This window comes from Ctenopharyngodon idella, chromosome 2 (assembly GCF_019924925.1).
Source record: "Ctenopharyngodon idella isolate HZGC_01 chromosome 2, HZGC01, whole genome shotgun sequence".
Lineage (NCBI taxonomy): Eukaryota > Metazoa > Chordata > Actinopteri > Cypriniformes > Xenocyprididae > Ctenopharyngodon > Ctenopharyngodon idella.
Window position 1 is genome coordinate 40,954,951 of NC_067221.1, and position 12,920 is coordinate 40,967,870.

The 12,920-nt window shown below is 34.2% G+C and overlaps 1 protein-coding gene across 3 annotated transcripts in view; it reads left to right on the forward strand.

Annotated features, from left to right (window-relative positions):
• atcayb (ATCAY kinesin light chain interacting caytaxin b) overlaps positions 1-12,920 on the forward strand; it is a 45,865-nt gene that overhangs the window by 2,052 nt on the left and 30,893 nt on the right. The window contains exons 2-5 of one of the 3 annotated variants that reach the window (XM_051875133.1): positions 1,633-1,686; positions 8,798-8,877; positions 11,021-11,116; positions 12,816-12,865. The gene's annotated coding sequence lies outside the window, so the exon portion shown is untranslated. Of the gene's footprint in view, positions 1-1,632; positions 1,687-8,797; positions 8,878-10,711; positions 10,907-11,020; positions 11,117-12,815; positions 12,866-12,920 lie in introns of those variants that run through there. The other 2 variants (XM_051875142.1, XM_051875150.1) reach the window with 2 other exon arrangements.

Consider the following 12,920-nt stretch of genomic DNA (forward strand, 5'->3'; position numbering starts at 1 on the left):
ATATATATAATTTTATATCAGTATATAATTTATATATATAAATATATATATATATATATATACACACACATAATCAAACAAGTGTCTTTCTTGCAATAAAAAAAAAATTTTTTTTCAAATATATATAATTTTATATATATATATATACACACAAAATTTTATATATAATTTTATTACAATATATAATCTTATATATTTATGTATGCATTTTATTTATTTTATCATCTAAATGTGGCAAAAAAAATATAATTTTGTGTCAATATATAATATATATATATAATTCACACACATAATCAAACAAGTGTCTTTCATGCAATAAAATAAAATTTTATTTTTAAATATATATGATTTTATATATATATATATATACACAATTTTATATATAAATAATTTTATTGCAATATAATAATAATTTTATATATCTATATATATTTTATATATTTATATATGCATTTTATTTATCTAAATGTGGCAAAACAATTATTTTATGTCTATATATATATATATATATATATATATACACATAATCAAATAAGTCTTTATTGTTTTATATATATATACACACAATTTTATATATTTATATATGCATTTTATTTATTTAATGTGGCAAAAATTATATATATAATTTTTATATAATTGTATATAATTGTTTTTACACACAATCAAACAAGTGTCTTTCTTGCAATAAAATTTTTTAAAATTGTGTATACGTGTGTATATCATATATTTAAAATTATATATATATATACACACACACACACAATTTTATATATAAATTATTTTATTGCAATATATATAATCTTACGAGTGGGCAAACGAGTGTCAGAACTGGATCTTTGAGGAATGGTCTAATGAAGTGATGCACCAGGGTCACTGTGGGACAACGACAACCCTGGGAATGGCCATTCTTGTTGACGTAAATTTGACACATGCCACCTACCTAAACACTGTTCCAGACCAGGTACAGCTCTTCATGACAATTGATGTTCCCTGGTGGATTTGGCCTCTTTCAGCAGGATAATGCGTCCTGCCACACGGAACACATTGTTCAGGAATGGATTGAGGAACATGATGAACAGTTCAAGGTGTTTCCCTGGCCTCCAAATTCCCCAGATCTCAGATGGCTTTACCTGGCCTTAATTACTCTAAATTGACCTCACGTAGCTCATTAGACTCAGAACTGACCTCATCAAACGATGCCACACTTGACCTTAAACAGACTGTTTAGACTCTTTATTAATTGTTTTAAACGTGGCTTTCCCATGTTAAAGGCAGCTTGTGCTAGTTCAGTACAAGAAAGTCTCGGCTGCAATGGTTTCTTTAACCAGGTTAATAATCCTGAGACTGACTGGCACAGAGATCAACCCTCGTCTTAATGAGACTACAGAATCTTCTAGAGATTTTCCCCAGCCTTAATGAAATCTAAAGATAAGTTTAAGAAGCCTTAGATGACCAATTAGGATCTCTAGAATGAAGGAAGGGATAATATTTTCCCTTTAATTATTAATGCCTTCCCTTCATTAATTAATATCTGTGAATATTTTCAGCAGACTGGTACTCTTCATGGTCCAAAATGCCTTTATATTGATTCTGAGTGTATTATATGTTATTGTATATGTGATTTTATTACAGATATAGCTGGCGGTGACAAGTGCACAATATAAAACCACACTGATGTATATTAAGGTAAGAATCACTAAATAATATTGGTTGATTTGATCTGAAATCATACATTTCTGGTTGGCGTAAGTCATCTCATGTTTTTATGTTGTCATTTCATATGATTCATCGGTAACACTTTACAATAAGGTTTCATTTGTTAACATTAGTTAATCTCATTGATTTACATGAACAATGAAAATTGTCATACTAAGAAATTATGAACACATGCAAAAACAAGAGAGAACCAATGAAATATTAATAACTGATTGTTGTAGTAAATGTATACTTTGTCCTGTGAGCTTTTTGTTTTTCCATGCATGTTTTTGCATAGTAAAATTAAACCTGTAGCTGTAGTTTGCCTTTTTTGCCAAATAATTTTGTCAGATAAATACCTTAACCAAGTTTAGTGTTTCTTCCCTCATATTTAAAATATATTAAATATTTTCCTCATATTTTGATTGTTTAATCAAGCCTGTAGGGTCATTAAAAACAAATATCCCCTCTGGCCATTACCGCTACTGTACATTTAGATTGTGATTTGAGCATGTGGTTGCACAGGTTTTGTGATTGTGTGCAGGACGATCAGTGATAACACACATTGACAGCGCCCACTTAATGGACCCTGAGCCTGTTGTCAGTTTGACCTCAGCTTAAAAAACAGGAGGCAAAAGACAAGAATGGTTTATTTCCGTTCCAGTGCTCGAGTCTAAACAAAAAACAGTCTGACTTCAGGTGTCTGTGAGGAGTCAGTACAAATGGACATGTGATTAATTTTCCAGACGAGCCAATTACAGACTTTACACTGATAAACTCTTGGACCCCAATAGGTCTCTTGGAGTGGGATTTTTCTTATAAAAGAGGCTTTTGGGCCATCTGGTCATCAGTGAAAGGCCCCTAATGCCAAACTGCACATAAAGAAAAGGAAGTCACAGCATTTCAGCTGATATCAAATTGATTTGTTCCTTCAATATTGTATTGTTTAAATTTTTGCATGAGGCAGATGCTTTTTTCCAAAGCAAGTAAAGGCCGTGACATAGGCTACCAAGCTGATATTAAAGGCCAATAATCACCCAAAAATGAAAATTCTGTCATTAATTACTCACCCTCATGTCGTTCCACACCCGTAAGACCTTCGTTCATCTTCAGAACACAAATTAAGATATTTTTGATAAAATCCGATGGCTCAGTGAGGCCTGCATTGACAGCAAGATAATTAACTTTCAGTGCCCAGAAAGGTACAAAAGACGTATTTAAAACAGTTCATGTGACTACAGTGGTTCAACCTTAACGTTATGAAGCGACGAGAATACTTTTTGTGTGCCAAAAAAACAAAATAACGACTTTATTCAACAATATCCAGTGATGGGCGATTTCAAAACACTGCTTCATGAAGCTTCGAAGCTTTACGAATCTTTTGTTTCGAGTCAGTGGTTTGGAGCGCGTATCAAACCAAAGTCACGTGAACCATTGAAATTTTGAAACGTTTCAAAACACTTATGATGTAATGAAGTCTCGTTTACTGAAATCACGCAACTTTCACGCACCGAACCACTGATTCGAAACAAAAGATTCGTAAAGCTTTGAAGCTTCATGAAGCAGTGTTTTGAAATCGCCCATCACTAGATATTGTTGAATAAAGTCATTATTTTGTTTTTTTGGCACACAAAAAGTATTCTTGGCGCTTCATAACATTAAGGTTGAACCACTGTACTCACATTAACTGTTTTTAGTAGCTTTCTGGGCATTGAATGTGTTAATTATCTTGCTGTCAATGCAGGCCTCACTGAGCCATCGGATTTTATCAAAAATATCTTAATTTATGTTCTGAAGATGAACGAAGGTCTTACGGGTGTGGAACGACATGAGGGTGAGTAATTAATGACAGAATTTTCATTTTTGGGTGAACTAACCCTTTAAAGAACTAGCGGCGATGAAAGCTGACTGTGTTGTCGCCTCACATTGGTCTAAAATCTGCGCTTGAACACACTGCAAAGACTACAGCAGACGGCTAACTAGCATGTGCGTTCTGCACCAGTGTGTAAGGAAATAACTGTCTATATCAGTGTCATTCAAAAAGGAACACTGAAACTAGAACTGCAGATATACAAACATATAAACAAAGCATCGTTTGCTTACCATTTTCATTACATAAATCATGCAGCCTAGATCACTTTCTTCATTTCATGCAGCCCATGTTGTTATGACAATATTCACATATTGGAATGCTCAGGTAAGATGACGTAAAATTGTATTCTCGTGCACCGATTTGTTCGCTAAACTGAACAGCCAATCGGCTCGGTGTGTCACGGCCCCAACATTGCATTCAAGGTATACAATGTTATGATAATAACATTAATAACATTAATGCATTCCCTGGGAACTGATCCCACGACCTTGGCATTACTAGTACCACACTTTTACTGTTTAAACTACTTGGATGTTATAGTATTGTATATATTTCTACACATTGTGTATTGTTGGTACACTTTAATATCTGGTTGCTCTGATGTTAACTAGAGGTAAATATGTTCCTCCACTAGTTGAATTTGAGAAAACTAAAAGTAGCCTAAAAAGTACCCTAAGAAAATATTTTTAAAATGATCCATGGTATACTTAAATTGCATTTTCAAATTGCACATTTAATCATTGTAATATTTACCAACTTAATTGTATTTTGCATTCATTTGCTTTTCTTCCTTAATCACTTCTTTCATTAGCACTTCTTTTGCTTCATTGCAAACTGCCATTTCCTTCAGGATATTCAGATGTAATTGACAAAGTAAATTCTGCGTTTCTAGTTAATTTTTTTTTCATTTAGTTGAAGTTTTGCATATTGTTTAACAACGAATGAACTACATTTCTAATCGTCTTAGTAAACGTATAGAGTATATCTAGGCTTCTCACACAATCATTACCAATCAGTCTGACCTGTGTTAATGAGGAGCTGCCTACAGGCGTTTGGACATGACGCACGAGTCAGGCCTGTTATATTTACTCTATAGATAATCCAATCACACCCACAAACCTTAAATCAAATGATGGTTTTTGCGAGTGACCTATATGTACCCTGTAGTGATAGAGAGGCCTTGAAGTTGTTTTCCATCGCCGTTTTTATTGTGTTCTTACTGTTCTTATGCATTTTGTAGTATTTACGTGTTGTTTTGCTGCTTTATATTTCCTGTTTTAGCTGGGTGGGCATGGCCTTAAAGGAAGCGAGAACCTGTGGGGAAGCGCTCACTTTAGCTAATTTGTGCAAATGTATGTTTTGGTTTTAGCCTTCATTTTATTGTATTTACTGATGTTGAATTTAAAGGGTTAGTTCACCCAAAAATGAAAATTATCCCATGATTTACTGACTCTCAAGCCATCCTAGGTGTATATGACTTAATTCTTTCAAACAAACACAATCAGTTAAATTTAAAAGGGACCTATAATGCCCTTTTTACAAGATGTAATATAAGTCTCTGGTGTCTCCAGAATGAGTCTGTGAAGTTTCAGCTCAAAATACCCCACAGATCATTTATTATAGCTTGTCAAATGTGCCCGTTTCGGTGTGAGCAAAAACACGCCGTTTTTGTGTGTGTCCCTTTAAATGCAAATGAGCTGCTGCTCCCGGCCCCCTTTCCAGAAGAGGGCGGAGCTTTAACAGCTCGCGCTTCGGTTGCTCAACAACAACAAAGCTGGAGAATCTCACGCAGCCAAAATGAGGATTGTCAGTAACGGTGTTCAGCCTTACATTGTTCAAACCGGAGTCGACACTGATGAAGAGACTCAGGAAGAAGTTACAACTTTTAGAATGAAACTGGACGTTTCTGAATAAATTTATGTAGTTGCTGTAGAGTTGATTCAACTCATTGACTTGCATGTGCCGTCATGCTAATCTTTTGTGCAAATCCAGCATTGAATTGACCCTCGTTTGTGAAGCAGTCTGGCGCAAAATGACGGCATGTCAACAACACTCTAAACTCTTCCTCTTCTCTAAAGCAGCCCAACATGGCCTCGCCCCCTTTGTTGTGTGTTCTCGGGGGCAAGGTTTATGTAAATTTTAGGGTTAGTGATGTCACCAACCCGGGAAGAAGCTCATTGTAGTCCCTACCAGCTGTTTGTTGTAGTCCTTAAAATTTCTGCAAAAGAAAATATCTCCCTTTGCATTGAACTTTGAGCGTCGTAACTTTGCAGATGTTGTTTATGCTCAAACAGCAACATTACACACTAACTAAAGTTAAAAAAGTGAAATCATAATCAACCACCCCTGTAGCTTTGATGATTTTACTTAATATCATAAGTAATTTTGTATCTCAAGTAAATGCTTCTTGATTTAAGATTTTTTAGATATTCGTACTGCAATCAAGACAAAAACAATTGCAGTGTAGATTGAAGCTTATTTGATATGTATGTGTGGCTCTTTAGTAATACATTAAAATGTATTTTTAATTTATTCATTTTTACAACAGATTCAATTAAATCATGTCACTGAACCAGAATTAAAGACTGCATCTCATATGCACTTCGACCAATATCTTTTTTTAAAGTATGGTACATAGTATGAATAGTACACTCTTTTCTGCAATATTTAATTATCTGTCAACGTTAACATCGAAAATCACAGTGGCAATTGCAATTGACAGTTGGCTTAGCTAACCGAATGAAGAGGCTAATAATCATTTTATCACGTTAAAATATTAAGGCTGCCCTTCTTTGCTTGTTTCCTCATTATCCTAATTGAGAGCAAATTAGCTAAGAGGTGCAGTGTAGCTATCAAGCTCCTTAGTTTTATCAGAAGACAATTTAAGCCTCGCAGATCCTATTAGTGACAAAGCAGATAACGCTTGAAGGAGCTGTGTCAGCTTACCACGCTAGGACAGGGGGAATGGAAAGATAGATACTGTGCACTATATGCAAACTTCATGTATTTACATGGTTGAGCAAAAAATATCTGGTGTAGGATTTAAACAGTTTTCACTCAGAAATTGCTAGTAAATTGCTCAGATAATAAATGGCAAGTAACACATTGTGAAAGTGTGAAATTTTGAAGACTGAAATAGTATTTTATTGTAAATCATACTCCAGTAATCTTTTTATTTAGAGCTTCGAAAAACATTTTTTACAGTGTATTTCTGTCAAAATGTGCATCCAGAGCACTGTGTGTATCCCATAATGCAATGTGTTCAACTTGACCTTCATTTTCCAGTAAATAAAAATTGACTGATCATTTGATTTGGCTTTCATGAGTTCATGTTGACATTGGCACAAAATCGAATTAAAAATGCAAAGCAACCATTTTTGTTTCCAAAATCACGGAAAAAAATAAAATAAAATGATTTTCTTCCTCAGTATTCTGGAGAAAAAAAAAATAATCAAAATGAAGTGAGTTTATGCTTAAAATAAGAACAAATATCTGCTAGTAGGGTCAGAAAAATAATCTTAATTCAAAGGGAAAACAAGATTATTTTTCTAACCTCATTGGCAGATATTTGTTCTTGTTTTAAGCATAAACTCACTTCATTTTGATCAGTTTTTCAGAAAAAAAGATTTAATATTTTATGTCATTTTGCTAAATATATCTTGATTTAAGAATGTTTAGATATTTATATGAGTAAGAATCACTTTTTGCAATGTAATTGTAACTCGCTTCTAATGTAACATACTTTTTGAAATATTACATAATGTGTGTTTCACATACTACTTATAGTATCCAGTATACAGTAGCCTACATAGTGTGCAGTATGCAGTGAGTGTTTCATTCCAAACATAGCCGATGTCTCAGTTTTACATAACACCTTTAGATCTGTAGAAGTTTGTTTGCTTTTGTTGACACCAAGGACAAGAATGAAAGCAGGTAACTAATCCTGTTATGGCTGAAAATCAAATTAAACCAAGAGCTAACTCATGCCTTCAACCTTCGACGTATTTAAATTACACACATGCTTTTGATCATTTATTTTTTTGCGGGGTATTTCCTGTCAAGTAGCTTCGTTAATGCCTGTCAAATGGATTTTGTGTGTGTAATTTTAGGTTGTTGATGACGTCAAATCCCAATGAGACACTGACATGCTTTGGTGTTACAGTAGGATTAATCTAGTACTGCTTAGTCTTTATGTGCTAATTAACTCCGCCTACTCCATCCTTCCATACACCCACTGCTCTCGGAGATTAGGCCTACATCTGTTCATTTCATGAATGAAAGTGATAGTGGGGTCAAATTTTTAAATACAGTATTTACAGTAGGCCTATTTCTTGTTGAATACATTTATGTATTTAGCGGGCGCTTTTATCCAAAGCAAATAATCTGGAGCATTCGCAAATGTATCTCATTATAGAAGTAAATGAGACATTAATAATCAAAGTGAACGATCTGTTGCATTCACAAATATTTCTTATTATGGAAGTAAAATGTGTTGTGAACATTTTATGTTGACTGGTTATACATGGTATACATGGTTATACCTTCTCCTTTATGTATGAACATCTTTTTTTGTCTTTCTGCTTCTTGTTAAACACATTTATGCATTTAGCAGATGCTTTAAATGGGCTATATGTAAGAATTTATATGTATTAATCACTTTTTTGTTGCCAATGTGTGAACCGTTTGTAACGAAACGTAAAAAACGAGACCTTCCACCACTTCCTAGCCTGTAGACTGATGCTGAATTCGCATAAACCGCGTATACTAGAATATCACTCTTACTATTTATATATATACTCTATTTATATATATACTCTATACAAGTATGCGGTTCCGAATCAAGTGTGATTTTTATGTGAAGGACTGGGGTCGTTTTTGCCGGGAAAATCAAAAGGATGTGACGGTTACGCGCGGTCCCGAGAGCCTCTCGTCCACCTGAAACGAATGCTGGATATGTTCAGGATAATGCCGAAAGAGCTATTCTTATGTGTCATGTAAAGAAAAGGGATTAATTTAAACTATAGTCTCATAGTCAGATCTATACAGTCTAAAATATACTTTATAATCAACTATCTTAACAGCGTAATTTGAATTACCTCATCTGCCGACATGATGACGGTGAATTGCAGAGCTGGTGCAAACATATACACATCGTTATGATCAGATGCTTTCTTAAATGCTGTTTTCTCACCGTTGTCATTTTTGTTGTGTTTATTTTGTCATTGACAGGAAAGCGCGCAGCACATATTCATCTAAACGTCACTCTCAGCAGCGTGAACGGATCGGGATGTTCATATATCACTGCAAAGGTATTTCCAACTTCTTTTTACTTCTAAGCACAAAAACGAAAAAAAAAAAAAAACTTCGCCGTTAGTATATCAGGGCTTTGAATAACATTCAATCTGTTGTACGTTACAAGTGCGAGCAACGAGCACGAGCAATAATTCGCTGGCTGCAGTTCACTTAACGGCCACCGGTGTCGCTAATAACAAGGGTTTCTGAATTCTACATATATCCCCTTTTATTCAACGCAAGTAATCAGGTGAATTCGCGAATGTGTCTCGTTATAGAAGTAAATGAGACAAATATTTCTTATTATGAAAGTAAAATGATTGCGAACGTTTTATAGTTATAACATTTGCATGGTAGGCCTATCGAAAAGGTACTTAAATAAAAAAGCATTGTATTATCATCACTCCCCTTTTCCAAAAAACATGGTATAGCCTACCTTATTTTGATAATTTGTTTAATTTGTAAATGTTTCACCTTATGGAAGTAAAATGGATTGTGAGCATTTTATATCGACTTTTAAAATTACCATATTATTTGCATGGTTGCTCCAAGGTACTTAATATGTAAAGCATGTCACTACCATAAACTGTAAAAAAAATATGGACGTAGTGTCCGTGACGTCACCCATAGATTTCTGAAGAGCATTTTTGAAGCGAAAATGATGCCGCTGCCATCTTAGCAGCGCGTCATCGCACGTCACTCCCGGATAACTGAAAATGGGCAAAGAGGCGGGTCGTGGTTGGAGCTGAGGTGCCTGGTTGCTGAAACCATGCCCGCCTAGCGTGACGTGATCATGTTAGCAGGCAAAGGAGCTATCTATCTAAGATACTATCTAAAATATTAATAAAGATAACAATTTATATAATTTGAAAATTCTAAAGGTTTACTGTCAATCTATGGTGTCTTTTTTACGATATAGATGCTCCAGCACCAGTAATTGTAATTTGTGTCAGGTGTGCAAATAACAACATGAAAAATTAAACGGGACACCATACCTTTATAATGAAATAGCGATCGCGAGATGCATCCGTGGCATATGGATAAAATGTCCATGAGTGTCCATTGAAAAACAAAAAACAGCACTTTTTGTCCACAAAAGCGTTAAATCCATGAAATATTGATATATTATCCATTGTTTGCATCACATTTCTTCTGAATGATCTGCTCTCCATCATCGTTCTTCAAGAAATTATGCAACCTGAGCAGCGTTTATGTTGTAAAACTGTATATGATCGTATATATCTCACAAACAAATGAGCCTGAGTCCAAAGTATAATTTTTCAAAATGCAGCAGTTTTAGTTATAATATTCAAGCAGTGCTGTCGGAGTTTTATATCCTCCCGCCATTGTCATTGTAGTAAATCTCACAAACAAAACATTTAGCCAATGCCACAGACGCACATCTGTCTCGAGTCTCGACCATTAACGCAGCAAGCCATATTATTTTATAATTGTATAAAATAATCCCAAAAAAAAAGCACAAACACGGCAGAGATGCCAAATTCAGTGGCTGGAATTAGCTGAAGTAAAGTGATGGCTCACAGATAGCAGCGGCAAACCTGTCACTCAAGTGACCACGCCCTTAATTAGCAGAACTTTAAGGCTTAATATAATTTAAACGGACGAGTTATAAAAAAATTCACCCCCCTCAGAGTTGTCATGAAGGGCAAAATTAGCTGTATAGACCAAAACCACAATTTGATCCAAGCTGTAAACATGTTTTTTCTGCTGTAAAGTTGGCCATTTTAACATGGGACTCAATGAGATTCTGCTCTCTTTTGGAGCCTGTCTCTAGCGGCCAGTCGATGAATTGCAGTTTAAGTCACTTCCGTATTGGCTTCAAGAGAAACTGGGGGAGGTTGCCGCTTTGTCACTACCATCATACTTGTCGAAAAAACAAAACAGTAATACCTTATTCTTCTTGTTTAAACATCCTTTTTGCTGTAGCCTTTCTTTCAATGTTTAATGAGCTTTTCACATGAATGATTTGGAGCAGCTGGTATTTGATACCAAAACACGTCTTTATCTGTAGAAGCACACTGCTAAGTAAGCATCCATTCACAGAACCAATGCTTTATCTATAGGAAATTTATGAAGCAATGCTAAGTAAGCAATCCAGTGTCTGTGGATATCTATTCTTAGGCTGTGATGTGATTGCAGGTGCAGAGAAGGGATAGACCAGATAATCTGCTGTCCGATGTGAAGAAGAGACCCTTCTTCATCATGCTAACATTTAAGGATGAAGAAAAGGTCAAGGTATTTCTGAAGTAAACCCTACAGTGCTCTTTTAATATTCAATACCTTGTAGTCTGTTGTAAACTAGTACTGTATTGATCTTGAAGGGATGTTCATTCACAAATAGACCTACTAACTCTGTCATCATTTACTCATTTAATCATTAAAATTTTATGATTTTAGTTCCAAAAATGATTTAAAAAGCACCAAAAGTGTCCATACGACTTGTGTACTATATATTCCAAGGTTTGATGACAGAAATGATGACAGATTTTTCATTTTTATGTGAACTATTCCTTTAGAGTTTTTAAAGTTTTTATAGTTGCAGTCATACATACAGCTTGCAGAATCCACAAAATGTTAATTTTAAACAAAACGAGGGATCATAAAAATTGCATGTTGTTTTTATTTAGTACTGCCCTGAATAAGCTGTTTCACATATCAGATGTTTACATATAGTCCACAAGCCAAAATATAACCGAATTTACACGTTTACATGTGCTTGATTCTTTAAGAGGGCCTATTATGCCCAGTCTTGATTTTGTGCTCTACTAGAACAGGTTTTCATGCTTGAATGTTGATTATTTTCCTCATATTCTCCATTGTTGCAGCTCCTCTCTTCCCAGTCTGTCAGTAACGCTCTGTTTAGTTCCTGTCTCTATGAAGCCCCTCCTTCTGAAAAGCACAATGTGCTCTGATTGGTCGGCTGGAGCAGTGTGTTGTGATTGGTCAAGCGCTTCCTGGAAGTAGGTAAAGGTTAAGTCTGGAAACAGTGGTTAATGGTTGCAACATTTTGGTCTCCACTCAATCAAGATTTAGTAAATAGATTTATGTAGGATAGAAAAAAGTGCAGAAAAGTCTTTCTGGATAAGCTTTTCCAGGGTTAATAAGCTTTAAAAGTTATGGTTAGAGTTATGCTTACATCTTCATGCATGTAAAACCAACAAGAATTGATCAACTCAAATGCATTTAAATCAGAAGCTGAATTAAACATGTTTATTATAATCTGTTATAGTGTTGTTAAGCTTACTTTACAATAACATTAGGTAATGCATTAGCTAACATGACCTAACAATGAGCAATATATATTTACAGCATTTATTAACCTTTGTTGATGTTACTTAAAATGTTCATGTTAGTTCACAGTGCATTAAATAATGTTAACAGATCAAAAAATGCATTAATGTTGAGATTAACTAAGATTAATAAATGCTGTAGAAGTATTGTTTATTGTTAGTTCATGTTAACTAATGTAGTGAACTCATTTTAACAGTTGAAACCTTATTGTAAAATGTTACCCAAGATGCAACACTCACTTGTTCTCATTTTTTATGGAAAGATGGCAAATGCTTTATTTTGAATTCATGCTTACAATAACATAATACAATAAAGCATATTAAATTAAACTGACTAGAAACATAAAGACATATTTTACATATGTTTAAAAAAAGAAAAAAGAAAAGAAACGTAAAACAATTCCCAAACAAATTATGGACTTCAACCATTCAATATGTTATGAGAAAACAGCTGGGTATAAATACTACAAGATAGAAATAAGAAATTTTGCTGAAGCAATTTTTGAATTATTTTCATGAAAATTAAGCTCTTTTTTTGTAATGTGTAAAAATATATTTATAGAATGTTCACTGATTTTAATGAAGAAACACTATTTTAAGATGTTTAATGATTGATCATGAGCTTATTTTTAATTGTTTTTCAGAAAAACAGCAGATGTCCACAGCTTTGTATTGCTTGACATGGTTCATCCAGGTAAGATGTGATAGTTCAACCAGTCAGATTTTAGTATTCAGCACAACATTGATAT